The 24,933-nt window shown below is 44.9% G+C and overlaps 1 long non-coding RNA gene across 2 annotated transcripts in view; it reads right to left on the reverse strand.

Moving 5' to 3' along the window:
* Nucleotides 1-24,933, reverse strand: part of LOC120395223 — a 63,748-nt gene that overhangs the window by 27,961 nt on the left and 10,854 nt on the right. For both annotated transcript variants that reach the window (XR_005592531.1, XR_005592532.1), the window contains one exon: nt 15,327-15,430. This is a non-coding gene — a long non-coding RNA (uncharacterized LOC120395223). The remainder of the gene's footprint in view (nt 1-15,326; nt 15,431-24,933) is intronic.

The raw sequence follows: 24,933 nt of genomic DNA on the forward strand, positions 1-24,933 counted from the left end.
AAGTCGAATTTGTGGAATCGACCTTACAAAGTCGAATTTGTGTATCCACACTAAGGACACTAATTCGACTTTGTGAGTCCACATTAACGGGGCAAGCTTCGACTTTGGAAGCGGTGCACTGTGGGAAGCTATCCCACAGTCCCCGCACTCCCCGCTGCCCATTGGAATTCTGGGTATAGCACCCAATGCATGCTGGGGGGAAAACTGTGTCGAGGGTGGTCCTTGGTAACTGTCAGCATTCAACCGTCACTCCCGCCGGCGGGAAATCAGTTCGCGCACTTTTCCTGTTATAAGTGACAGCGCGGACGCCACAGCACTCCAGTGCGATCATGGAGCCCGCTGCGATCATCACTGCACTTATGGCCGTTGTCAACTCCTCGCACCTTATCGTACACCTCTTCAACAGTCAGATGCTGAGAAATTGGGTGAGGAAGCAACGGCAGCGCGGTGAGGACATGAAGTCTCAGACTGGCACAGACCTCTCAGAAAGCACGGTACGCTGCGCTGTGGAGATCATGGTGGCACTGGGTCATGTTCATGCTATGGGACGGCGATTCTGGGCCCGGGAAACACGCACGGACTGGTGGGACCGCATAGTGCTGCACAGTGGCAGCGAAACTTCAGGATGCGTAAGGGCACTTTCCTTGAACTGTGTGACTTGCTGTCCCCTGCCCTGAAGCGCAAGGACACCCGGATGCGAGCAGCCCTGACTGTGCAGAAGCGAGTGGCCATAGCCCTCTGGAAACTTGCCACGCCAGACAGCTACCGGTCAGTAGCAAACCACTTTGGCGTGGGCAAATCTACTGTGGGGGTTGCTGTGATGCAAGTAGCCAACGCAATCGTTGAACTCCTGCTCTCGAAGGTAGTGACCCTGGGAAACGTCCAGGTCGTCATAGCTGGCTTCGCCGCCATGGGATTCCCAAACTGCGGTGGGACTATAGATGGGACTCACATCCCTATCCTGGGACCGGACCACCAGGCCAGCCAGTACATTAACCGAAAGGGCTACTTTTCAATGGTGCTGCAAGCACTGGTGGACCATAGGGGACGCGTTACCAACATCAACGTCGGGTGGCCGGGCAAGGTTCATGACGCGCGTGTGTTCAGGAACTCTGGTCTGTTTAGACGCCTGCAGGAAGGTAGTTTCTTCCCGGACCACAAAATAACGGTTGGGGATGTTCAGATGCCTACAGTGATCCTCGGGGACCCAGCCTACCCGCTAATGCCCTGGCTCATGAAGCCCTATACAGGCGCCTTGGACAGTGAGAAGGAACTCTTCAACTACCGGCTGAGCAAGTGCAGAATGGTGGTGGAGTGTGCTTTCGGACGTCTCAAGGGGAGATGGCGGAGCTTACTGACTCGCTCGGATCTCAGCGAAAACAATATCCCCATTGTTATTGCAGCTTGCTGTGTGCTCCACAATCTCTGTGAGAGCAAGGGGGAGACCTTTATGGCGGGATGGGAGGTTGAGGCAAATCGCCTGGCTGCTGATTACGCTCAGCCAGACACACGTGCCATTAGAAGATCCCAGTGGGAAGCGCTATGCATCCGGGAGGCTTTGAAAGCTAGGTTCCTCAGAGAGCAGGGTAACCTATGACTGTCCAGTTGCTTTACAGAGAAGCTGAACCTGCCCCTGTTTCTTTACCCAGTTACTGTTGACTCTCCTCTGCAGTTTCATACCCCGTTCACCCCGTTTGCCCCCTTCCAACACACGTGTAAAAATAAAGTTAATGGAGCATTGTTATTTAAAAACCTTTTCTTTAATAATGACTTAGTGTTAAAGGGTTGAAACAGGGACGCGGACTGTGGTGGGTAGGGTGTGCAGCGATGTAGAGACCACTTCTAGACTCTAGGAATGATAGGCTACTGCTCCTACAGCGGTCTCTGGGGGGAGGACGGTTACAGGTGGGTGTGCAGGAAGGGGTGAGGGGTGTAGGCTTTGGGACGGAGTTTGGGTGCAGCCTCTGGGCTGGGGGTGGGGGCGTAGGAAGGGGTGAGGGGTGTGTGGGAAGGGGGAGGAGGCGTAGGGGGTTGCATGCTGGGGCTGGGGCTGAGGGTTTGGGGCATTGTAGAGGCTCAGGGCTACGGTAGAAGGGCAGGGTGAGGGCAACCTGCCTTGCCATTTGTGGTTGGCAGGCTCTAGGACCCTGGGGCAGCAGACAGCATTTCTGCTGGTAGCCGCTCTACTGTCAGGTAGGGACGCAGCGCGGGGGGGGGGGGAGACGACACGCCAGGGGAGGGGTGGAAGGTGGGCGCTGGGACCTGCTCCAGGCAGGGAATTGACGGGGCAGTTGGAGACCCACGTGGGCCAGGGCCCGATCCAGACAGGGCCGGGGGAGAGACCCACCTCCAAATATACCTGGAGCAGGGCACCTGCCGCCTATGAACAGAACTTTAAAAACACCTCACGGACTGACCAGGGTGCCTAGTGACTGCACTCAGTGAGTAACCTGCTGTTGATCCTGCCCCCATGTCTGTACCCTGTTCATGGTGAATGTCCTATGCAATTACCAAACCCCTCTCCCCCCTTCACAGAAAGTCTTCAGCAAACAAACATGACAGAAACAGTAATTAACAGCAAACTACATTTAATACTCGACAACACAGTACAGGTAAGAACTTTTCAAAATCTAGGGACTGTGAACTTTTGGGTAATTTAGCAGTCCGCTGTGGTTCAGTGACAGTTTTCATGGCCCTTGGTGCCCCTTCTTCTTGTTATTCTGGGTGAGGTGGGTATTGGACTTTGTGGCGGGCGAGGGCGGTTGCAGACACAGTGCAGGGGGGCTCTGTCCTCCTGCCTGCGGTCCTGCAGAACATCGACAAGGCGCCTGAGCGTGTCCGTTTGCTCCCTCATTAGTCCAAGCAGTGTTTGAGTCGCCTGCTGGTCCTCCTGACACCATCTGTCCTCCCGTTCGCTGTGTGAGCGCTGCTGCTGTGTGAGGTTCTCCCTCCACTGGCTCTGCTGGTCCGCCTCTGCTCTGGAGCAGCCCATAAGTTCAGCAAACATCTCGTCCCATGTCCTTTTCTTACACCGCCTAATCTGCGCCAGCCTCTGTGAGGGGCATGGTGGAGCAGGTTGGGATACTGTTGCAGCTGTGTGATGGGGAAAAGGGAGTGAATTGCTTACAAAGATACATTTTCTCAAAAATGAAACATAGTCTACTCATAGTCTGTGAACCAGACCATGGACGGCATCTATCTCATGCGCACTCACTCAGGGAAAGTTCGATTTCTCTGCATTCACTTTCATTGCCTGGGGTTTTGCACTGCTGACCAGACAAGCGGGGCAGGAAAGCTGAATCCGTGGAGCAGCCAGGCATGGTAAGCCAAAGGCTTTTGGCTGCTTAAAAGTCAATGTCCAGCTCTGTCCTCTTGCTGCAGGCAATCCTGAAAGCATAAACTCTGCCCCTGTTCCACCCCTTCGCGGTTTTCCCTTGGAAAAGATCCCTGTATGCTGCCACTCTGTAGCCTCCAGCACGTGGCTCTAAAGTGACACTTCTTGTTGTTCTAAGGAACAGTGAAGCACTACCAATACTAATAGTACACAAATTACTCTACTTACATGCAGGAGTCTGCGCGCAAGATCACCCTGAGGAGGGTGTCACAGAGAGAGAGAGAGCGCATGCTGAATGAAAGCCAGCACAAGCCAGGGCCCTATGCTGCAATGCTCGTCAAGGCACTGGTCCCGGAGTACCAGCTGAGAGCGTGGCGCGGAAAAGTGTGCTACCTTGGAGCACCCAATAAGCCAGCTCTCCCCAGGAACCTCCTCCATAGGCTTTTCGACTACCTCCAGGAGAGCTTCCTGGAGATCTCCGCGGAAGATGCCTGTTCCATTCCCCTGTATATAGACCTTCTGTTCGCCTAGTCTATTTTCCTGTTCTTTTAAGAAATAAATGTTAACATGTTTAAAGCACTTACTCACTGATCCTTCTCCTGATTCAGGGTCTGTGGTAACGGCTGTGGAGGGTTGGTAGGGGATCTCAGTGAGGGTGATGAAGAGATCCTGGATGTCGGGGAAATCAGCGTTGGAAGCGCTGTCGACTGCCTCCCCCTTCTCATCTCCTTCCTCATCTTCCCCATCTGCGAACATCGACGAGGAACTGGCCGTCGACACTATCCCTTCGTCAGAGTCCACGCACACTGGTGGGGCAGTGGTGGCAGACCCACCGAGAATGGCATGCAGTGCCTCGTAGAAGCAGCATGTCTGGGGCTGGGCTCCGGACCATCCGTTTGCCGCTTTGATTTTATGGTAGCCTTGTCTCAGCTCTTTGACTTTCACGCGGCACTGCATTGCATCCTGGCTGTATCCTCTGTCTGTCATGGCTTTGGAGACCTTCTCGTAGGTCTTCGCATTCCGTTTGTTGGAGCGCAGCTCCGAAAGCACAGACTCATCGCCCCACACACCGATCAGATCCAAGACTTCCCGGTCAGTCCATGCTGGGGCCCTCTTTCTATTCTGAGATTGCCTGGACTCCTCTGCCGGAGAGCTCTGCATCGTTGCCGGTGCTGCTGAGCTCGCCCCGATGTCCAACCAGGACATGAGATTCAAAGTGCCCAGACAGGAAAAGGAATTCAAATTTTCCCGGGTCGTTTCCTGTGTGACTGGTCAGAGCATCCAAGCTCTGTCCAGAGCGTCAACAGAGTGGTGCACTGTGGGATAGCTCCCGGAGCAACTAAGTTCGATTTGCATCCACACCTAGCCTAATTCGACATAGCCATGTCGAATTTAGTGCTACTCCCCTCGTCGGGGAGGAGTACAGAATTCGAACTAAAGAGCCCTCTAGGTCGAATTAAATGGCTTCATGGTGTGGACGGGTGCGCGGTTAATTCGAATTAACGCTGCTAAATTCGAATTAAAGTCCTAGTATAGACCAGGCCTAAGATTGTAACATTTCTTTTGGCTTTATTGCCAGCCTTCTCATAAACAGTGTACCAGGCCGGTTGGTTGAGCAGATAAATTCTTCTTGGGTTATTTCAGATTGTGAGCTGACAGTGAGCTAGTCTGTTAAAACTTAAAGTTGTCATTAAAGGAATATCAAGTTAAGGGAGTTGTTACAGTTAAGGCATGCCAATGTCTTCTAATGGACTGAGCATAAGACTATTAGGAAATCCTGAATTCTAATCCCAGCTCTTCCACTAATTCCCTTCCTGGACTTATATTAGTCACTTAGGTCTGGATGCAGCAATATAGTTAAGGTTGTGCCTAACTTAAAGCTCATGACATCAATGGAAGCACTCAAGTGCTTAAAGTTACATGTGCTTAAGTGCTTTACTGAATTGGGGACATCATAATAATCTGTCTCTGCCTTGGTTTCCTTATCTGTAAAATTGGAGTAATACTTAGCTACCTCATAGTGGTTGTGATTAAGTTTTGTACAGAACTTAGAAGATGAATAGGACTGCATAATTGCTAAGTATGGTACTTCAGGCACACACACTATTTTAATAGTGACAGCCATGTCAGTCCATTAATGTGGCATAGGAAGTTTAGGGCACAGCATGTACATGCTTCATGTCAATCAAGACTGTGTTTCTTCCTTGCATATTTTCCCCTATCCTGTTTTCCTTTCTATGAGAGGACTCTTCTGGCCAGAAGAAAACCTTTATTTTCTCCATCTACATTTCCTCCTCTTTTCCTAAACCTAACGCAGCCACAGACATCCTTTAAAAGCAAGGATGGGCCAGAGCCACGAAGTCCAGATCCAGATTTAATCTTTCTCTAAGTTCAGGATTGTTTGGTTATGGAGATTTGATTTGAGAACACTCCTAATTATAGATAACATGGTCTCTATTTTTAAGAGACTTGAATACCATTGTCAATATACACATATTTAAGTAGCAGTTAAATTGAAACTCATTTCACAAGTTTTGATCAAAACATTTAAAAAATGCCTCGGGGGCACACAAGTGAAATCTTTGATCTTTGCTGAGAATGGGTTCTTGCATGGCTTCCCACTTTCATATGTTGCCTGCCTCTTCTACATATTGGCCAGCTGTTTAATATTGGTGTAGCTGCATTGAAGCTGATTTGACAGAATTTGTCTGTGTTCCATAGGATGGATTGTCCCTTAGGATACACAACTTCCATTAAAGGGAGTGCAGCTTGAGTTGGTACAGCATGACACCTACTCAGTTGATGTGACTTGACACTACCCCTAAATGGCTAAATATCTCAACTCTGATTGGCTTGTTGTCCAATACTACGGAACGTTGTAGGAAGACAAATCTGTGTTAAAATACATACTTTCTTTTAGCGCAGAACACAAAGAGAAACAGTGTTTCATCAGTTACTTCTTTCTAGCTCCAGGAAAGGATATGAAAGGAGCCACGATGACAACAAAAAAAACCCCTCTGAGTAAATAATATAAATAACTTATGAGATAAACAGCCATCATTGCCATAAAACTGAATCAATAATATATTTTGATGTGAATTCAAAATGATGTAATCTTCCTTTTAATTTCTTGCAATTATCCCTTCTTTTCTTTAAAGATGATGATAGCAACTGAAGTCTGCCATAAAGTTGCTAATGCGTCTGTCTGGCTCACTGTAAATTCCCTGTCAAGCCTGGATAAGTGTAAAAGTGTTAAGTGTAACATTATTCAAACAATTTAACATACCAGAAAAGCTAAACTGTTCCATATGATAAAAATCCTTCTTATTACATTTCTTGTCATATTCAGAGTATCCTGCTAAAGTGCAGCTACTTAGCTACCCATCAATGACCATGCACCGGAGATGAATTTGATATTCATCCCCTATTGTTGCAAATTATTTTAATTACTTGTGCAGAGGGTAATTGACACAATCACCAGAGGTTAGTGGATCATCTGACAGCATTTATTTTGCAATTTATTCGTTTTGAAGTGTGTACATTTAATATGTTTTGTGAATACTGTATATATATGAGAAGGGTAAATTTGAGTATTTGCCTGAAGACCTTGTGACCTCAAGGTTCATGAATTAATACATTCATTCTGGCAACCAAAGCTAAGCTGAATGTTAATGCAACATTTCAAATGATGCCATCTGATGTCTTTCGTGAATACAAGATGTTTGTGTTGTAGCGCAATACGTATTCGTGTAATGAGAAAGTATAATGTGCTCAATAAATATTGAAGTTCTTGGCCTCCCACTGAGCATTTGATATTGAAGCGTACCTAGTTATAGACTTTGAAATTGATGCCACTTTTCTTTCTGAGTTGAATTTGCACCTTTGCTGCAGCAATGTCACTTTTCATCTCTAATTACTGTGGGGCTGATTCAATACAGGAAAAATAAAGAGATACACACACACACACACACACACACACGTATGAGAGTTCTGTCTGAATTGCAGGTAAGGCTTTTATTTTTCTAGAGGAAAAAATCAAAACTTTTGAAAAAAACAGAAAGCTAAAAACTTGTGCAGTTTATTTCTGCTTCCTTCTTGTCCTCACTCACCTAGGCCCAGATTCTCATTAAGTAAATGAGTTACTCCTGATATATCTCACTGTAAATGGGATCAGAGTCTGGGCTGATCAGTCCTAAAGAATTTAAGGGTATGTCTATCCTGCAATTAAAAACCCGTGGCTGGCCCGGGCCATCTGACTCTGGCTTGTGAGGCTCAGGCTAAGGGGCTGTTTATTTGTGGTGTAGACGTTTATGTTCAGACTGTAGCCCGGGCTCAGCATAGTTCCATTGACTTGAAGATCTGCTGAAAAAACAAATCAAAATGAAGGCACACTGAGAAAGAGAGAGAGAGAGAGAGAGAGAGAGATACATCATTAAGTATGGCCACTCCAAAGTATATGGCTAGACCCCCCATCTTGTATAAACTGGCATAGCTCCATTGAAGTTAACAGAACTACATCAGTCACCAGCTGAGATCTAGTCCTTTGGGTCACAGGTGCCAGAGATGTAAAATGAAATGCCAATCAGTGAAGTTTTTAAGCATTTTAAGGACAGGGCCATTCTAATTCTAGTCAATTTTCCTTGAGTGACATACATTTTAAAAATTAATGTCAGTTTTCTTGGCTCATGAGATCAGCCAAAACATATAATGTCATATTAGAGATGATTGCAGTCAATGTCCGTTAAGGTTACCTGCAGGTCTCTCTCTCAACACTCCAGATATTTAGTTTTTCTCTCTTTATCTCTACAGATATATTATATTTTTCTGGGATTTATATACCAGGGGTGGCCACACTGTGGCTCATGAGCCATATGCAGCTCTTTTACTGTTAAAATGCATCTCGCAGAGACTCCCATGTCCCCCCCCACACACATTATCCAGACTGGAAGGAGGGGCTTTGGACCTTTGCCTTGCGGTGGGGTGGTGGGGAGGGGCTTCTGCCCAGCAAGGAGGGGGGGTGTCTCATGGCTGCTACCTAATGGAGGTGGGGGGGCCTCAGGGCTTCACACCTGGTGGGGCTCAGGGGTTCAGCAGGAGTGAGACTGAAGCCCCAAGCTCCATCAGGTGCCTCCCCTGGGGCTGAAGACCTGAGCCCTGGTAAGTGTGCACTGGCTTTCAATCTTCTGAAGATTGTCGTATGCAGCTCAGAGGGTCAGTAAGTTTGGCCTCCCCTGTTATATACTTTAGACATGAAACCTTTGAATCATAGAACTGGAAGGACCTCGAGAGGTCATCTAGTCCAGTCCCCTGTATTCATGGCAGGACTATATATTATCTAGACCATCCCTGGCAGGTGTTTGTCTAACCCGCTCTTTAAAATCTCTAATGATGGAGATTCCACAATCTCCCTAGGCAATTTATTCCAGTGCTTAACCACCATGACAGTTAGGAAGTTTTTCCTAATGTCCAACCTAAACCTCCCTTTCTGCAATTTAAGCCCATTGTTTCTTGTCCTATCCTCAGAGGTTAACGAAAAATAATTTTTCTCCCTCCTCCTTGTAACAACCTTTTAGGTACCTGAAAACTGTTACCCTTTCCCCTCTCAGTCTTCTCTTTTCCGCACATTTTTTCCATCTTCCCTTGTAGGTCATATTTTCTAGACCTTCAATCAATTGTTGTTGCTCTTCTCTGGACTTTCTCCAATTTGTCCACATCTTTCCTGAAATGTGCATCCAGAACTGGACAGGATAGACAATACTCCAGTTGAGGCCTAATCAGTGTGGAGTAGAGCGGAAGAACTACTTCTCGTGTCTTGCTTACAACACTCCTGTTAATACATCCCAGAATGATGTTCGCGTTTTTTGCAACTGTGTTACACTGTTGACTCAACTTTAGCTTGTGATTCACTATGACCTCCAGATCTCTTTCTGCAGTACTCCTTCCTAGGCAGTCATTTCCCATTTTGTGTATGTGCAACTGATTGTTCCTTCCTAACTAGAGTACTTTGCATTTGTCCTTATTAAATTTCATCCTATTTACATCAGACCATTTCTCCAGTTTATCCAGATCATTTTGAATTATAATCCTTTCTTCCAAAGCACTTGCAACTCCTGCCAGCTTGATATTGTCTGCAATCTATATAAGTATACTCTGTATGCCATTGTATAAATCATTGATGAAGATATTGAACAGAACCAGACCCAGAACTGATCCCTGTGGGACCCTACTCGTTATGCCCTTCCAACATGACTGTGAACCACTGATACCTACTCTCTGGGAATGGTTTTCCAACCAGTTTTGCACTCACCTTATAGTAGCTCCATCTACAGTTGTATTTCCCTAGTTTGTTTATGAGACGGTCATGTGAGACAGTATCAAAAGCTTTACTAAAATCAAGATATACCATGTCAACCTCTTCCTCCCCATCCACAAGGCTTGTTACCCTGTCAAAGAAAGCTATTGGGTTGGTTTGACATGATTTGTTCCTGACAAATCCATGCTGACTGTTACTTATCACCTTATTATCTTCTAGATGTTTGCAAATTGATTGCTTTATTATTTGCTCCATTATCTTTCCATGTACAGAAATTAAGCTGACTGGTCTGTAATTCCCCAGATTGTCCTTAATTCCCTTTTTATAGATGGGAACTATATTTGCCCTTTTCCAGTCTTCTGGAATCTCTCCCATCTTCCATGACATTTCAAAAATAATCGCTAAAGGCTCAGATATCTCCTCAGTCAGCTCCTTGAGTATTCTAGGCAGCATTTCATCAGACCCTGGTGACTTGAAGACATCTAACTTGTCTAAATAATTTTTAACTTGTTCTTTCCATATTTTAGCCTCTGATCCTACTATATTTTCATTGGCATTCACTATGTTAGACATCCAATCACCACCAACCTTTTTGTGAAAACCAAAACAAAGAAGTAAATGAACACCTCTGCCATTTCCACCCCACCCCCCCACATTGAGTAACAGACCTATCCTGTCCTTGGTCTTCCTCTTGCTTCTAATGTATTTGTAGAATGTTGTAGAATGAGCCCTCACTGACTATAATATTTCCAATTTATTTTGGTTAGCGACTGAAATTCTCCAATCTGGTTCAGCAGCCATGCCTCCTAAGAGAAATTGTATCTTCTATGAACAGGATATATCACAGACACTGGGCTCCAACACTTAGTGCTTCAATGCTGAACACCAAACAACACACATCCATCCAAATGCAAAGCAAAGACATGCATTGTCAGTATGAAACTAGTCTGCCCCACAAATATGCGTTCCCTAAGGAACACTGACCCAACAGTGCCATCAGAAATGGCTGCATTCTCACATGTGAAGGGAAAATGAAGCACTTTAAAACTGATTTGGATGCCTTCAGATTGCTCAATCATTATTCTTTTCTTCACATTCTTTCTACAGGTGAAGATATTTACCTTTGATTGTGTGTTCTTATTTTAAAGGCCCCCCTGTACTTTTCCCTACAGAGCATGCAAAATACAAGCATCTCTTGAGCATTGCCTTCTGTTCTTCCTCTCCCACCTGCCCCTTTGCATATGTATATTTATATAGCAGAGATACAGCTGATGTACATTGAGTTTAGTTGTGTCAAGATTACTGATGATGTGTGAGATGGAAAGAGCAGAGCTGAGCAGGAGCTGGATTTATTGTTTCACGGGAATTTCTAGACTTCCCATTCACTTCTGAAATCAATGTCTTGTTAAAGGTAAATCCAGCACACTCTTAGGTTAGGGTTTAATACTGTTTTATTAGCAGATCTTGACAGGGCTGGCTCCAGTTTTTTGCCGCCCCAAGCAAAAAAAAAAGGGCTGGAATGCCGCCCCTTGAAAAGTGCCGCCCCAAAGGGCCGGAGTGGAGCCCCTTGAAAAGTGCTGCCCCAAGCACTTGCTTTGGACGCTGGTGCCTAGAGCCGGCCCTGGATCTTGAGCACTTAATAGCTCATACACTTTCACAGATTTTGCCCCAGAAATGATCTCTGGTGTTGGGATTCTCAGGATAAATCAATGAACATAGTAATGTTTAATTTATGTTTGACTTCTTTTTGCTGTTAGATCCATTTTAGTGGCTGTGGCCCTGATCTTAGTCATTTAAGAAAATGCAAAGAAACAATTTCCACTGGAAATTAATGTTTGTGAGGCTCTGACATTACAGCAATGTGCATAGAAATAAATAAATAAAAATTCAGCATAATGGGAACTGTGGGCAGAACGTTGAGTGGTGGCTAAAAGTATTGCGAGACAAAGAATAAAATACTAATGGACAAAAAAATTACCTTTTACTGGGAAAAAGCACTAAAAGTAGACTTCTCTGAGAGCACCTATGGTTGACTAGCACTTGTTATATAGGAGGAAAAAAGAGTGGTTGTCCTGAAGCAGAGGTCTTTCATTGTCATGTCAGCTGTTTTAAGCAGAGGAAAGGTGCTTTATGATTCAAGTGTTGGTAACATCCAAAAAGAAAGTACTGTGCAGAGTATTTTTTTGAAAAATAAGTTACATGCTGGAAATTATTGGTTTCAATAGTGAAGTTTTGTTTCTACCACTTCTAATGAAGCTTTTGCTTTGCACATATTTCTAATTGAAGTGGGTATATCATTAACTATTTTCATATAATAGATACAATGTGTATAAGCCAGAGCGTACAGCTGCAATTAAATACAGAGTGTGCATATGAATAAACAACTAATTATTTCCATAAGAGAACATATGTTTTTACTCATTTCTGAGCAATTAAGAAGTGCTGGTTTATCTGATGGAATGAGAGTTCTGAAGAGAGGCTGCGTTGCTGATTTTTAGAACACAAATGCAGGAGGCAGAACAAGACAATAGGACACACACCAAGGTAAGCATTTACCATACCTGACTCAAACCATTACAAATACGCACCAGGAAACTACAAACCAATACAAAGCCATGAGAAAAATCATCAAGGGATCTTCATCAGTGGAAAGAGGGTGTAGGTTTTCTGAAAGGGGAAAATTCTGTCTTCTGATACACATGCAAAACTCCCATTATAAGTAAACGTGTGATGCTTGTACATACCTGAGGGCTGAATGTGGTTCCCAGGAATGTAGATGAGAGTATATTTTACTTACCCAGTATGCCCTCTCAGTCTCAGATAAGGTCAGATTTAGGGAATATGAGCCTGATCCTATTTGTCCAAGTAGCTCTTAATCATGCAAATACTTGCTTGTCTAAGGACTACTCAGGAGACCAAGGGTTTGCCGAATCAGGATTTTAATTGGGTAGAGAGAGTTTTCATCCTCATGTTTTCACCTGTTCTGGGAGGAAAATGATGCCTGGCTTAAGAGCAGCAGGGGATAAAAAAAGGGCCTTCATGAGGTAAAATCCTGTTTTATTTTTTGTTATTTGCAAAAGAGTCTCTCTCTAAAAAAAGATACTTTTAGGAATGACGTTAGTGTTAAAGCAACTGGATTAGCAGGTTTTATGGGTAGAGTTCCATATATCAGGTACTTTAGTATAGCACATTCACATCTGTCACTTAAATTATTTTTGAAGCCACATTAAAAATTAAGAGTTCTCAATCAGATAGAGAGAGAGTGCTTGGACAAAGTTCAACTGCAGACTGGCATATGAGCTTTGGAGGTAACTTCGGACCATATTTATTAAATGTTTGCACAAGCAGAGTTCATGTCAATAGCAATAGTGCAAATTGCATGTTAAATATATTAAAAGCATTTGGCAAGATGATAGAGCAATTAGCAACCTCTTCTATTTCCTTTACTTGCAGCAAACTTGGCATAGTCAATATTTTATCTAGCTTCTGAAAATCAGAAATGGGATGTGCAAATCTGTTAAAATCAATGTTCTTCATGATGGTTATTGTGTTCCTACATTGCACCCAACGCAAAAGGCAGAAAAGATTTCCTACCATATGATATTTCTGTCAGAAGCAAATCAAATGTGATTTCAAAATCCCATAACATCAGGTTTCTGGAGAGAATATGCATGATTACAAATTCACAATTTGCTTTCTCTGGATATTCTGCTAGACTCACTTAAAATTCCATTTCAGTGAGTGTTCTTGGCAGTAAACTCATTTAGTGGAAAAGTAACAGAAAATAAACTTCCACGGAATTATCCTTCCAATATTTGCCCCTCTCTGCATTCTACCTACTAATATTGATACAAATTCCTCTACTTTCACTCCTACCGTGACTGCTCATAATTGTGAGGTTATTTTTAACTTTTCACCCTTTCATCCACTGCTCACCTGTTGCTTCTGCTTGTCAGTTTCATGTTACTGCTTTGAGAACTTGTCCCTTTTCCCCCTTCCTTTTTTGCAAGTAAGCCTATTTTTCTGTCTTTTTTATCTCTCATCTTGACTACTACAGCTTCCACTGGCCTTCTTGCTTTCTCCCTTAAACCACTGTGGCTTGTTAAGAATTCTACTCTTCAGATGAACTCTTTTGGTTTCTTCATGTCTCCTTAGAGGCACATGAATCCTATGGCAACCAGTTTGAAACCATCATTCATGAGAGACCACCCTGCCTGAAGGTCAAAGTCACCTTCAGATTTTCTCTTTAGCACCTTGCTGCCTATGGCTGTGCAGTGGCTTTTTCAAGGAACTGCATTTCCAGCCTCCTGCAAAAAGGGTGAGAGGTAGCTCAGTGGAGGAACTGCCTTACAATTGCAGGTAGCCAGCACACCAAGGGAAGATGGTCTTATAGATAAGGCCAGGGACTGGTACTCAGGAGATCTGAGTTTGTTTTGGGCTTTGCCACAGACTTTCTGTGTGACCGTGGGCAGTTCAATTCATCTCTCTGTGCCTCAGTTCTCTATGTGTAAAAAAGGAGATAATAATATTCCTTTCTCTCATCCTTTATCTGTATTTTCTGTTTAGATTGTAAGCTCTTTGGGCCAGGGAGTTCTCTTATTACATGTGTGTCTTGCAGTATGGAGGCCCAACTGAGAGCTGAGCCCCAAGTGGTAGTGGTATTTAAAGAATAATCATGACCATACATCAAGAAGCAGAAAACAGGCAGCGGGCTCTGGGATTTGTTGAATAAGGACAGATTTGATGCCATGAGTCCAAAACCAGAACCAGACTTGGTTTTGCTTTTGTGCTTGCAAACCAAACACAATGACTGAGGTTTTGCAAAAAACAACCTCAATCTGCCCAATCTCTGATTTGCATACCGGCCTGTAACCTATGCTGATACGTTGATAGCCAAGGTACATCACAAATACAAATGCCAACCCTTTCATAACATCTTTAATAAACTGGTCAGAATTTGAGAAAAACCATGCTCTCATTCAAAACCTATTAAACTGAAACTAATCAAATAAAAGTATTTGCTTTTATTGTGGTTTACTGGCTTTTGATTTATTGCCAGACAGTGTTATTTAATGTGCTCAAAGAATGAAGAATAGGAACTGCAGTGGCACAATAGATCAGAGCTACATCAAAGCCATTTATAGTCTGCATGCCTCACTTGCACATGAGGTTTAAGAAAATGCCCTGTTTAAACGCATTTCATTTCTTTTAGTATTATCAGGAACAACAATAATTCATCAGAGGCAGATGACTATCTAGAAACATAATTAATCATGATTATTTATGTCATACCTAATTATAAGGAAATAGCCCTAGGGATCTACTTCAGTTATATTTCAAACCCTTCAGATTATAATTACTTTGCATTGTATTAAATATTCTGGACATATACTTGTAGCAGTTTAGAACACATTTTTAATGAATCAGGTCAAAGAGTAGAAGTAAGTAGTGTGCGATCAAGTAACAAACAGACGTGCTTTTGAAGAAAATGTTAAGTAGTTATTAAGAAGCACATTAGTTGTATTCTTTTAATAAAGTAAGTAAAATTAGTGATCTATTATGGTTTTACATATGGGAGCATGCTGAGCTAATAGCAAATGCCCTAAAATCAAAGTATTTTTTTTAATCCTGTGACTTTAATATAAAGTGGATTAAAAGTTGGAAAAAAATAAATCTTACCTGCAGGATATCAATTCTCAAAGACTTGTTCATTCGTAAGATTTGAAAGATATTTTCCAGTGGGGCTCTTACTACTTCTAAGGAGAGCATAGCTTCTGGTATATCTGTTGAAAAAATATTTAGATAAGTTTCTGGGTTATGATTTACTAAAAAAAAATGTGTGTGTGTGTGTGTGTGTGTGTGTAATTACATCCCTGGTTCTTAATTTTATTGAATTATTTTTAAATCAAGAAAGATAAAAAACTAAATATAAGGCCTCAAAACCAGACTCCTAAATCTAATCTGTAATTTTATTGAAGGGTATCCATACAACAAAGTCATTCCTGTATAAATGAAAAAATAAAGTGTTTATCTTTAAAAATTGGAGGGTTTTTTCATGTTTTCACTGATTTTTTTTTTAAAAAGACAACATATTTGCAGCATTGCTATAACCAGAGGTTATTTTTAAGGCAGAGATTTTTGCTTAACAGATTTGTAGAACTATTCTGGAATGCATGCCATTATATTTTCTTTAAAAGCAGGTTTTTGTTTTGTTTTTTGTCTTTTTTTCAGACTGGGATTTGAACATTTATAAATTACTGGGTCTCAAACTGCCAGGTGCGTTTGGTTATTTTAGTAGTTAGACCAGTATGTGCTTAGAGGCGCTCAGAAATATGTCTTGTTCATTTATATTGCTGTCAGGTTGGCTATGAACAATGATGTTTGACTTTAAAATTTGCTAGGAAGAATCTTAACCCCACAGCTCCCAATAAGGTCCTGATTCAGCAATACAGTTAGACACATAGTTAACTTTAAGCACATGGTTAAGTCCATTACTGTTCAGCACAGCACTTATGTATATGCTTAATTTTAAGCATATACTTAGTCCCATTGACTTCAGTTTACATTAACTAGGAGACAATGCAGGCAGAAGCCCAGCAGCAGAGTGGGGGCTATCCAGTTTATTGCACTGAGTGTTGCATGTATGATTACCTGCCCTGTGGGCGGGTGGCGTATATGTGCAGTCGGTGCAAGGAGCTCCTGGCCCTCAGAGACCATGTATGGATTTTGGAGGCCAGGGTGGTGGAACTGGAGGAGCTAAGAGAGGCAGAGAAGTATGTTGATGAGGCTTTCTGGGACACTGTAGAATTATCCCACCTCTGCTCAGACAGCCCCTGCGCTGTTGAGGAGGAAGAATGGACCAGGGAAGCAGAGCAGTCAATGGGAGCAGAGGGAAACCTTCCCGTAGTTGGGACCCTCCTTCCAGATGGTGCTGGGGTTGCCTCTCCGGGGGAGGGAACTCCAGTTTCTAGGAAAAGGCAGGTGTTAGTAATGGGAGATTCGATTATTAGAAACGTAGATAGCTGGGTTTGTGATGACCGGGAGAACCGTATGGTGACTTGCCTGCCTGGTGCGAAGGTTGCGGATCTCTCGAGGCATCTAGACAGACTTATGTGTAGTGCTGGGGAGGAGCCGGTGGTCGTGGTACATGTAGGTACCAATGACATAGGGAAGGGTAGGAGAGATGTCCTGGAAGCCAAATTTAGGTTGCTAGGGAAGAGACTGAAATCCAGGACCTCTATGGTGGCATTCTCAGAAATGCTCCCAGTTCCACGCGCAGGGCCAGGTAGGCAGGCAGAGCTTCAGAGTCTCAACACGTGGATGAGATGATGGTGTAGAGAGGAGGGGTTCACATTCATTAGGAACTGGGGAAACTTCTGGGATGGGAGGAGCCTATACAGGAGAGATGGGCTCCACCTAAACCAAAGTGGAACCAGACTGCTGGCACTAAACATTAAAAAGGTTGTAAAGCAGTTTTTAAACTAGGAGATGGGGGAAAGCCGACTGCTGCAGAGGAGCATGTGGATCGGACACAGACTTCTCTTAGGGGAGAGTCTGATGATAGAGAATCTCCAGGTTATAGTCAGGAGCAGAGGACGGAAGAGGATAAAGTAAGGTCCGGATCAGATGATAAACAGTCACATAAAAAACAATCTGGCACATCAGAAAAAGGCAGACTAATAAACAGGGACAAGTTTTTAAAGTGCTTGTACACAAATGCTAGAAGTCTACATAATAAGATGGGTGAATTAGAGTGCTTTGTGATAAAGGAGGATATTGATATAATAGGCATCACAGAAACCTGGTGGACTGAGAGCAATCAATGGGACACAATCATTCCAGGTTACAAAATATATCGTAAGGACAGAACAGGTCGTGCAGGGGGAGGAGTGGCACTATATGTGAAAGAAAGTGTAGATTCAAATGAAGTAAAAATCTTAAGTGAATCCACATGTTCCATAGAGTCTCTATGGATAGAAATTTCATGCGCTAGTAAAAATATAACATTAGGGATCTATTATCGACCACCTGACCAGGACAGTAATAGCGATGATGAAATGCTAAGGGAAATTAGAGATGCTATCAAAATTAAGAACCCAATAATAGTGGGGGATTTCAATTATCCCCATATTGACTGGGAACATTTCACTTCAGGACGAAATGCAGAGATAAAATTTCTTGATACTTTAAATGACTGCTTCATGGAGCAGCTGGTAAGGGAACCCACAAGGGGAGAGGCAACTCTAGATTTAATCCTGAGTGGAGCGCAGGAGCTGGTCCAAGATGTAACTATAGCAGGACCGCTTGGAAATAGTGACCATAATACAATAGCATTCAACATCCCTGTGGTGGGAAGAACACCTCAACAGCCCAACACTGTGGCATTTAATTTCAAAAGGGGGAACTATACAAAAATGAGGGGGTTAGTTAAACAAAAGTTAAAAGGTACAGGGACTAAAGTGAAATCCCTGCAAGTTGCGTGGGCCCTTTTTAAAGTCACCATAATAGAGGCCCAACTTCAATGTATACCCCAAATTAAGAAACACAGTAAAAGAACTAAAAAAGAGCCACCATGGCTTAACAACCATGTAAAAGAAGCAGTGAGAGATAAAAAGACTTCCTTTAAAAAGTGGAAGTCAAATCCCAGTGAGGCAAATAGAAAGGAGCACAAACACTGCCAGCTTAAGTGCAAGAGTGTAATAAGAAAAGCCAAAGAGGAGTTTGAAGAACGGCTAGCCAAAAACTCCAAAGGTAATAACAAAATGTTTTTTAAGTACATCAGAAGCAGGAAGCCTGCTAAACAACCAGTGGGCCCCTTGACGATCGAAATACAAAAGGAGCGCTTAAAGATGATAAAGTCATTGCGGAGAAACTAAATGGATTCTTTGCTTCAGTCTTCACGGCTGAGGATGTTAGAAAGATTCCCAAACCTGAGCCGGCTTTTGTAGGTGACAAATCTGAGGAACTGTCACAGATTGAAGTGTCACTAGAGGAGGTTTTGGAATTAATTGATAAACTCAACATTAACAAGTCACCGGGACCAGATGGCATTCACCCAAGAGTTCTGAAAGAACTCAAATGTGAAGTTGCAGAACTATTAACTAAGGTTTGTAATCTGTCCTTTAAATCGGCTTCGGTACCCAATGACTGGAAGTTAGCTAATGTAACGCCAATATTTTAAAAAGGCTCTAGGTGTGATCCAGGCAATTACAGACCAGTAAGTCTAACGTTGGTACCGGGCAAATTAGTCGAAACAATAGTTAAGAATAAAATTGTCAGACACATAGAAAAACATAAACTGTTGAGCAATAGTCAACATGGTTTCTGTAAAGGGAAATCGTGTCTTACTAATCTATTAGAGTTCTTTGAAGGGGTCAACAAACATGTGGACCGGGGGGATCCGGTGGACATAGTGTACTTAGATTGCCAGAAAGCCTTTGACAAGGTCCCTCACCAAAGGCTTTTACGTAAATTAAGCTGTCATGGGATAAAAGGGAAGGTCCTTTCATGGACTGAGAACTGGATAAAGGACAGGGAACAAAGGGTAGGAATTAATGGTAAATTCTCAGAGTGGAGAGGGGTAACTAGTGGTGTTCCCCAGGGGTCAGTCCTAGGACCAATCCTATTCAATTTATTCATAAATGATCTGGAGAAAGGGATAAACAGTGAGGTGGCAAAGTTTGCAGATGATACTAAACTACTCAAGATAGTTAAGACCAAAGCAGATTATGAAGAACTTCAAAAAGATCTCACAAAACTAAGTGATTGGGCAACAAAATGGCAAATGAAATTTAATGTGGATAAATGTAAAGTAATGCACATTGGAAAAAATAACCCCAACTATACATACAACATGATGGGGGCTAATTTAGCTACAACGAGTCAGGAAAAAGATCTTGGAGTCATCGTGGATAGTTCTCTGAAGATGTCCACGCAGTGTGCAGAGGCGGTCAAAACAGCAAACAGGATGTTAGGAATCATTAAAAAGGGGACAGAGAATAAGACTGAGAATATATTATTGCCCTTATATAAATCCATGGTACGCCCACATCTCTAATACTGTGTACAGATGTGGTCTCATCACCTCAAAAAAGATATTCTAGCACTAGAAAAGGTTCAGAAAAGGGCAACTAAAATGATTAGGGATTTGGAGAGGGTCCCATATGAGGAAAGATTAAAGAGGCTAGGACTCTTCAGCTTGGAAAAGAGAAGACTAAGGGGGGATATGATAGAGGTATATAAAATCATGAGTGATGTTGAGAAAGTGGATAAGGAAAAGTTATTTACTTATTCCCATAATACAAGAACTAGGGGTCACCAAATGTAATTAATAGGGAGCAGGTTTAAAACAAATAAAAGGAAGTTCTTCACGCAGCGCACAGTCAACTTGTGGAACTCCTTACCTGAGGAGGTTGTGAAGGCTAGGACTACAACAATTTTTAAAAGGGGACTGGATAAATTCATGGTGGCTAAGTCCATAAATGGCTATTAGCTAGGATGGGTAAGAATGGTGTCCCTAGCCTCTGTTTGTCAGAGGATGGAGCTGGATGGCAGGAGAGAGATCACTTGATCATTGCCTGTTAGGTTCACTCCCTCTGGGGCACCTGGCATTGGCCACTGTCGGTAGACAGATACTGGGCTAGATGGAACTGTGGTCTGACCCAGTATGGCCGTTCTTATGTTCTTATGGTCTTAAAGTTGGGCATATGCTTAAAGTACCTTTCTAAATTGACACCTATGGGTGCGGTCCAACTCTGATTGAACAGCATGGACAACCTTCCATGACTTTAGTGGTCCAAACATTCAGATCCTGCTGTCATTGAAGTGAGTGATAAATCTCCCATTGATCTCAACAAAGCCATATAGGGTGTTAGGAGGTTCCACCCACTGGACCTGGTCCCATAAGGCCATGTCTACACTATGGATCTTACGTTGTAAGGTCTCCTGTGTAGCTGCTGTGTGCCAGTGGGAGAGAGCTCTTCTGCTGGCATAATTAAACCACCCCAGTGAGTGGCATTAGCTATGTCAGCAGGAGAGTATCTCCCACTGACATATTGCTGTCCACACTGGCCTTTTGTTGATGAAACATGTCAGTCAGGGGAGTGGTTTTTTCACACTCCTGACCAACAAAAGTTTTAGGGCTTGGCTACCCTTGTGATTTACAGCGCATTAAAGCAGCCCCGGGCGAGTGGAATAATGTTTGATGCACCCCCGCCGGAGCGCCGTGGCGCCAGTGTGGATGCCCTGGTCAGTTAATGCGCTCTAATCGGCCTCCAGAAGTGTCCCATAATGCCTGTTTTAGCCACTCTGGCCATCACTTTGAACTCTACTACCCTGCCCTCAGGTGACCAACTGCCAGACCCGCCCTTTAAATTCTCTGGGAATTTTGAAAATCCCCTTCCTGTTTGCTCAACCAGTCCTGGAGTGCTATCAGTGAATCTTTCCAAGTGACCATGCCTCCACGTGCCAGGCGATCCTCAGTATGGAGCAATGGCAAGGTGCTGGACCTCATCAGTGTTTGGGGTGAGGAAGCTGTTCAGTCCCAGCTGTGCTCCAGCCATAGGAATTACGATACCTTCAGGCAGATATTAAGGGACATGATCGAAAGGGGCCATGGCCGGGACAAACTGCAGTGCAGGGTTAAAGTGAAGGAGCTGCGGAATGCCTACTGCAAAACTCATGAGGCAAACCGACACTCCGGTGCTGCCCCTGCGACCTGCCATTTCTACAAAGAGCTGGACGCGATACTTGGGGGTGACCCCACCTCCACTCTGAGTACCATCATGGACACTTCAGAGCCCAGTTCAACAAGGCAGGAGGAGGAGGAAAGCAGGAACGAGGGTGCTGAGGAGGAGGAGGAAGACACCCTAGAATCCCTAGATGCATGTAGCCAGGAGCTGTTTTCAAGCCAGGAGGAAGGTAGCCAATCACGGTGGCCAGTGCTTGGGGAAGGACAGACAACAGAGGAGGTACCCGGTAAGTGGCTTTTATTTTGGGAAGGAAGTTATTTGGTTCGGGCTCTTGGGGTGAGGAGGGTTAGGGCTGCATGCATGCTTAGATGCAGAGTAGGGCGTTGATATGCTCTCTCACATTGCGGTTATCGGCCTCTGTGATCTCTTCAAAGGTCTCATCCAGAACTTGCGCAATGTGCTTGCGCAGGTTTCTTGGGAGAGCCACTGTGGTCTTTGTCCCAGTCAGGCTAACATGTCCATGCCACTGTGCCGTGAGGGGCGGGGGGACCATTGCTATACACAGGCAAGCTGCATATGGGTCAGGGTGGAAATCTCATTGTAGTAGAAGACCCTCCCTTGCTTCCCAGGTCACCCTCAGCAGTGAGATATCCTCCAGGGTGAACTCCTGTGGAAGACGTGGGGACAGTGTTCTGTATAGGGGCCCCCTGTCGCTGTTGACTCTCCCCAAGGCACAGAAACCCAGAGGACAGTACAACCATGAAACAATTGGTCCCACTTGACCCTGTGCTTACTCACCATTTTGAGGCTCCTGTGGGTTATGTGCATTCGCTTTGGGATCAGGGGCAGCTCCAGACCCCAGCACGCCAAGCGCGTGCTTGGGGCGGCATGCCGCGGGAGCGCTCTGCCGGTCGCCGGGAGGGTGGCAGGCGGCTCCGGTGGACCTCCCGCAGGAGTGCCTGTGGAGGGTCTGCTGGTCCCGCGCCTTTGGTGGAGCATCCGCAGGCACGCCTGTGGGAGGTCCACCGGAGCTGCGGGACCAGCGGACCCTCTGCAGGCATGCATGTGGGAGGTCCACCGGAGCCGCGGGACCAGCAGACCCTCCGCAGGCATGTCTGTGGGAGGTCCACCAGAGCCGCGGGACCGGCGACTGGAAGACCGCCCCCGCGGTGTGCCGCCATGCTTGGGGTGGCGAAATCGCTAGAGCCGCCCCTGTTTGGGATGGGCAAATTATGCTATTGTGTAGACTGTGCTTGCCCTCTTTAACTACGGAGGAATCATTGCTCTGTTTGGGGTGAACAAGCTGCCTCTGTTAAGTGTTGCATTTTGCCTTTACAGATGCAACCTTGAGATCTCAGCCGTCTGTGTTATCACCGGCTGAAAGACTGCAAAGAATTAGGAAGAGGCCACGTAAAAGCAAAGAAGACATGCTGCATGAAGTAATGCAGCGCTCACTTAACGAGAATCTAAAAGTGCAGGAGTGGAGGGAGAGAGAAAGGAGAATCCGCCAGCAGAATGAGGAGCTCTGGCACAAAAGCGCGGAGCTCCAGCAGCAAAGCTTGGAGTGGCTAACAAGAATCATGGAGTGCCAAGCAGACTCAATCCATTACCGCGCCTGCCCACCCCGCGCCCTTGTCCCAAAATTCTTTTCCTAGTGCTCCCATGTCACCCCCAACCCACTTTCCCCAACATCCAGGTTCTTACCACCACTAGCTGCCTCCTACACCTGTAGCTTCACAACCCACCCCTGAAAACTACGACTCTTACCCGCTGCACTCAACCCCCATCACCATCCTGAAGTGCAGCACTCATTGCACAGCACTCCAGACAGGAAGGTTGAATATGAGAACAGGACATTTGCAAATCTGTGATTGAACCGTTCCCCACCACCCCTTTGCCCTTTCTGTTTCCCAAGCAGTTGTGTTTCTTGTCAATAAATGGATTTTTTGGCTTTGAAAACATTCTTTATTATTGCATAAAGTAAAAGATACCTTAGCCCAGGAAAACAACAGGCACTGCAAGTCAGTGTAGCAAACACAGATTCCAACAGACATTGGAACTGCTGCACTTCACTCCTGAGCAGGGCATCAAAAATTACTGGTGGCTTTCAGCCTCAAATTGCTCCCTCAAGGCATCTCTAATCCTTGCAGCCCCATGCTGGGCCCCTCTAACAGCACTGCTCTCTGGTTGTTCAAATTCAGCCTCCAGGAGTTGAACCTCCAAGTTCCATGCCTGAGTGAATCTTTCACCCTTCCCTTCACAAATGTTATGGAGGGTACAGCACGCGGATATAACCGCGGGGATGTTGTCATCGGCCAAGTCCAGCTTCCCATACAGAGAGCGCCAGTGGCCCTTTAAATGGCTAAGAGCACACTCCACGGTCATTCTGCACTGGCTCAGCCTGTTGTTGAACCGCTCCTTGCTTCTGTCATGGCTCCTTGTGTAGGGTTTCATGAGCCACATCATTAAAGGGTAAGCAGGGTCTCCAAGTATCACAATGGGCATTTCAACTTCCCCTACAGTGATCTTCTGCTCTGGGAAAAAAGTTCCGGCTTGCGGCTTCCTGAACAGGCCAGTGTTCTGAAAGATGCATGTGTGTCATGCACCTTTCCGGGCCAGCCTGCGTTAATGTCAATGAAACGCCCATGTTGAGCCACAAGTGCCTGGAGAACCATAGAGAAATACCCCTTCCAATTAACATACTCAGAGGCTAGGTGGGCTGGTGCCAGAATTGGAATATGTGTCCCATCTATCATCCCTCTACAGTTAAGGAAACCCATTTGTGCAAAGCCAGCCACAATGTCATGCACATTTCCCAGAGTCGTGGTTCTTCTGAGCATGATGCGATTAATGGCCCTGCAAGCTTGCATCAACACGATTCCAACAGTCGACTTTCCCACTCCAACTGGTTAGCGACCGATTGGTAGCTGTCTGCAGTTGCCAGCTTCCAGATTGCAATAGCCACCCGCTTCTCCACCATCAGGGCAGCGCTCAATCTTGTGCCACAGGGTAGGGGTGAGCTCAGCACACAGTCCCATGAAAGTGGCTTTTCTCATCTGAAAGTTCTGCAGCCACTGCTCATCATCCCAGACTTCCATGACGATGTGATCCCACCACTCAGTGCTTGTTTCCTGAGCCCAAAAGTGGCGTTTCCACAGTGCTGAGCATGTCCGTGAATGCCACAAGCAATCTCGTGTCATATGTGTTACTTGAGTTGATATCATCGTCGGAGTCCTCACTGTCAGTTTGGATGTTAAGGAGTAACTTGACTGCCAAACGTGACGTTCAGGCGAGACTCGTCAGCATATTCCTCAGCAGTTCGGGTTCCATTCCCGCAGACCAAAAAGGGAAGACAGAGCGCGAAGCACAAAAAACATTGAAAGATGGCGCCAAATGTGGATGGAAGCAGAGAGATTACTGGGATGCAAAGCGATGCATCACGGGGCATTGGGACAGGACCCAGAATGCCCTGCACCCCCCACCTCCTTCTCACAAGACACAGCCCCAGAATGGAAAGAGGTGCTCTGTGGAATAGCTGCCCATAATGCACGGCTCCCAATGGTGCTGCAAATGTGGCCACACCTATGCGCTTGAAG

This window comes from Mauremys reevesii, linkage group 1, assembly GCF_016161935.1.
Source record: "Mauremys reevesii isolate NIE-2019 linkage group 1, ASM1616193v1, whole genome shotgun sequence".
NCBI lineage: Eukaryota > Metazoa > Chordata > Testudines > Geoemydidae > Mauremys > Mauremys reevesii.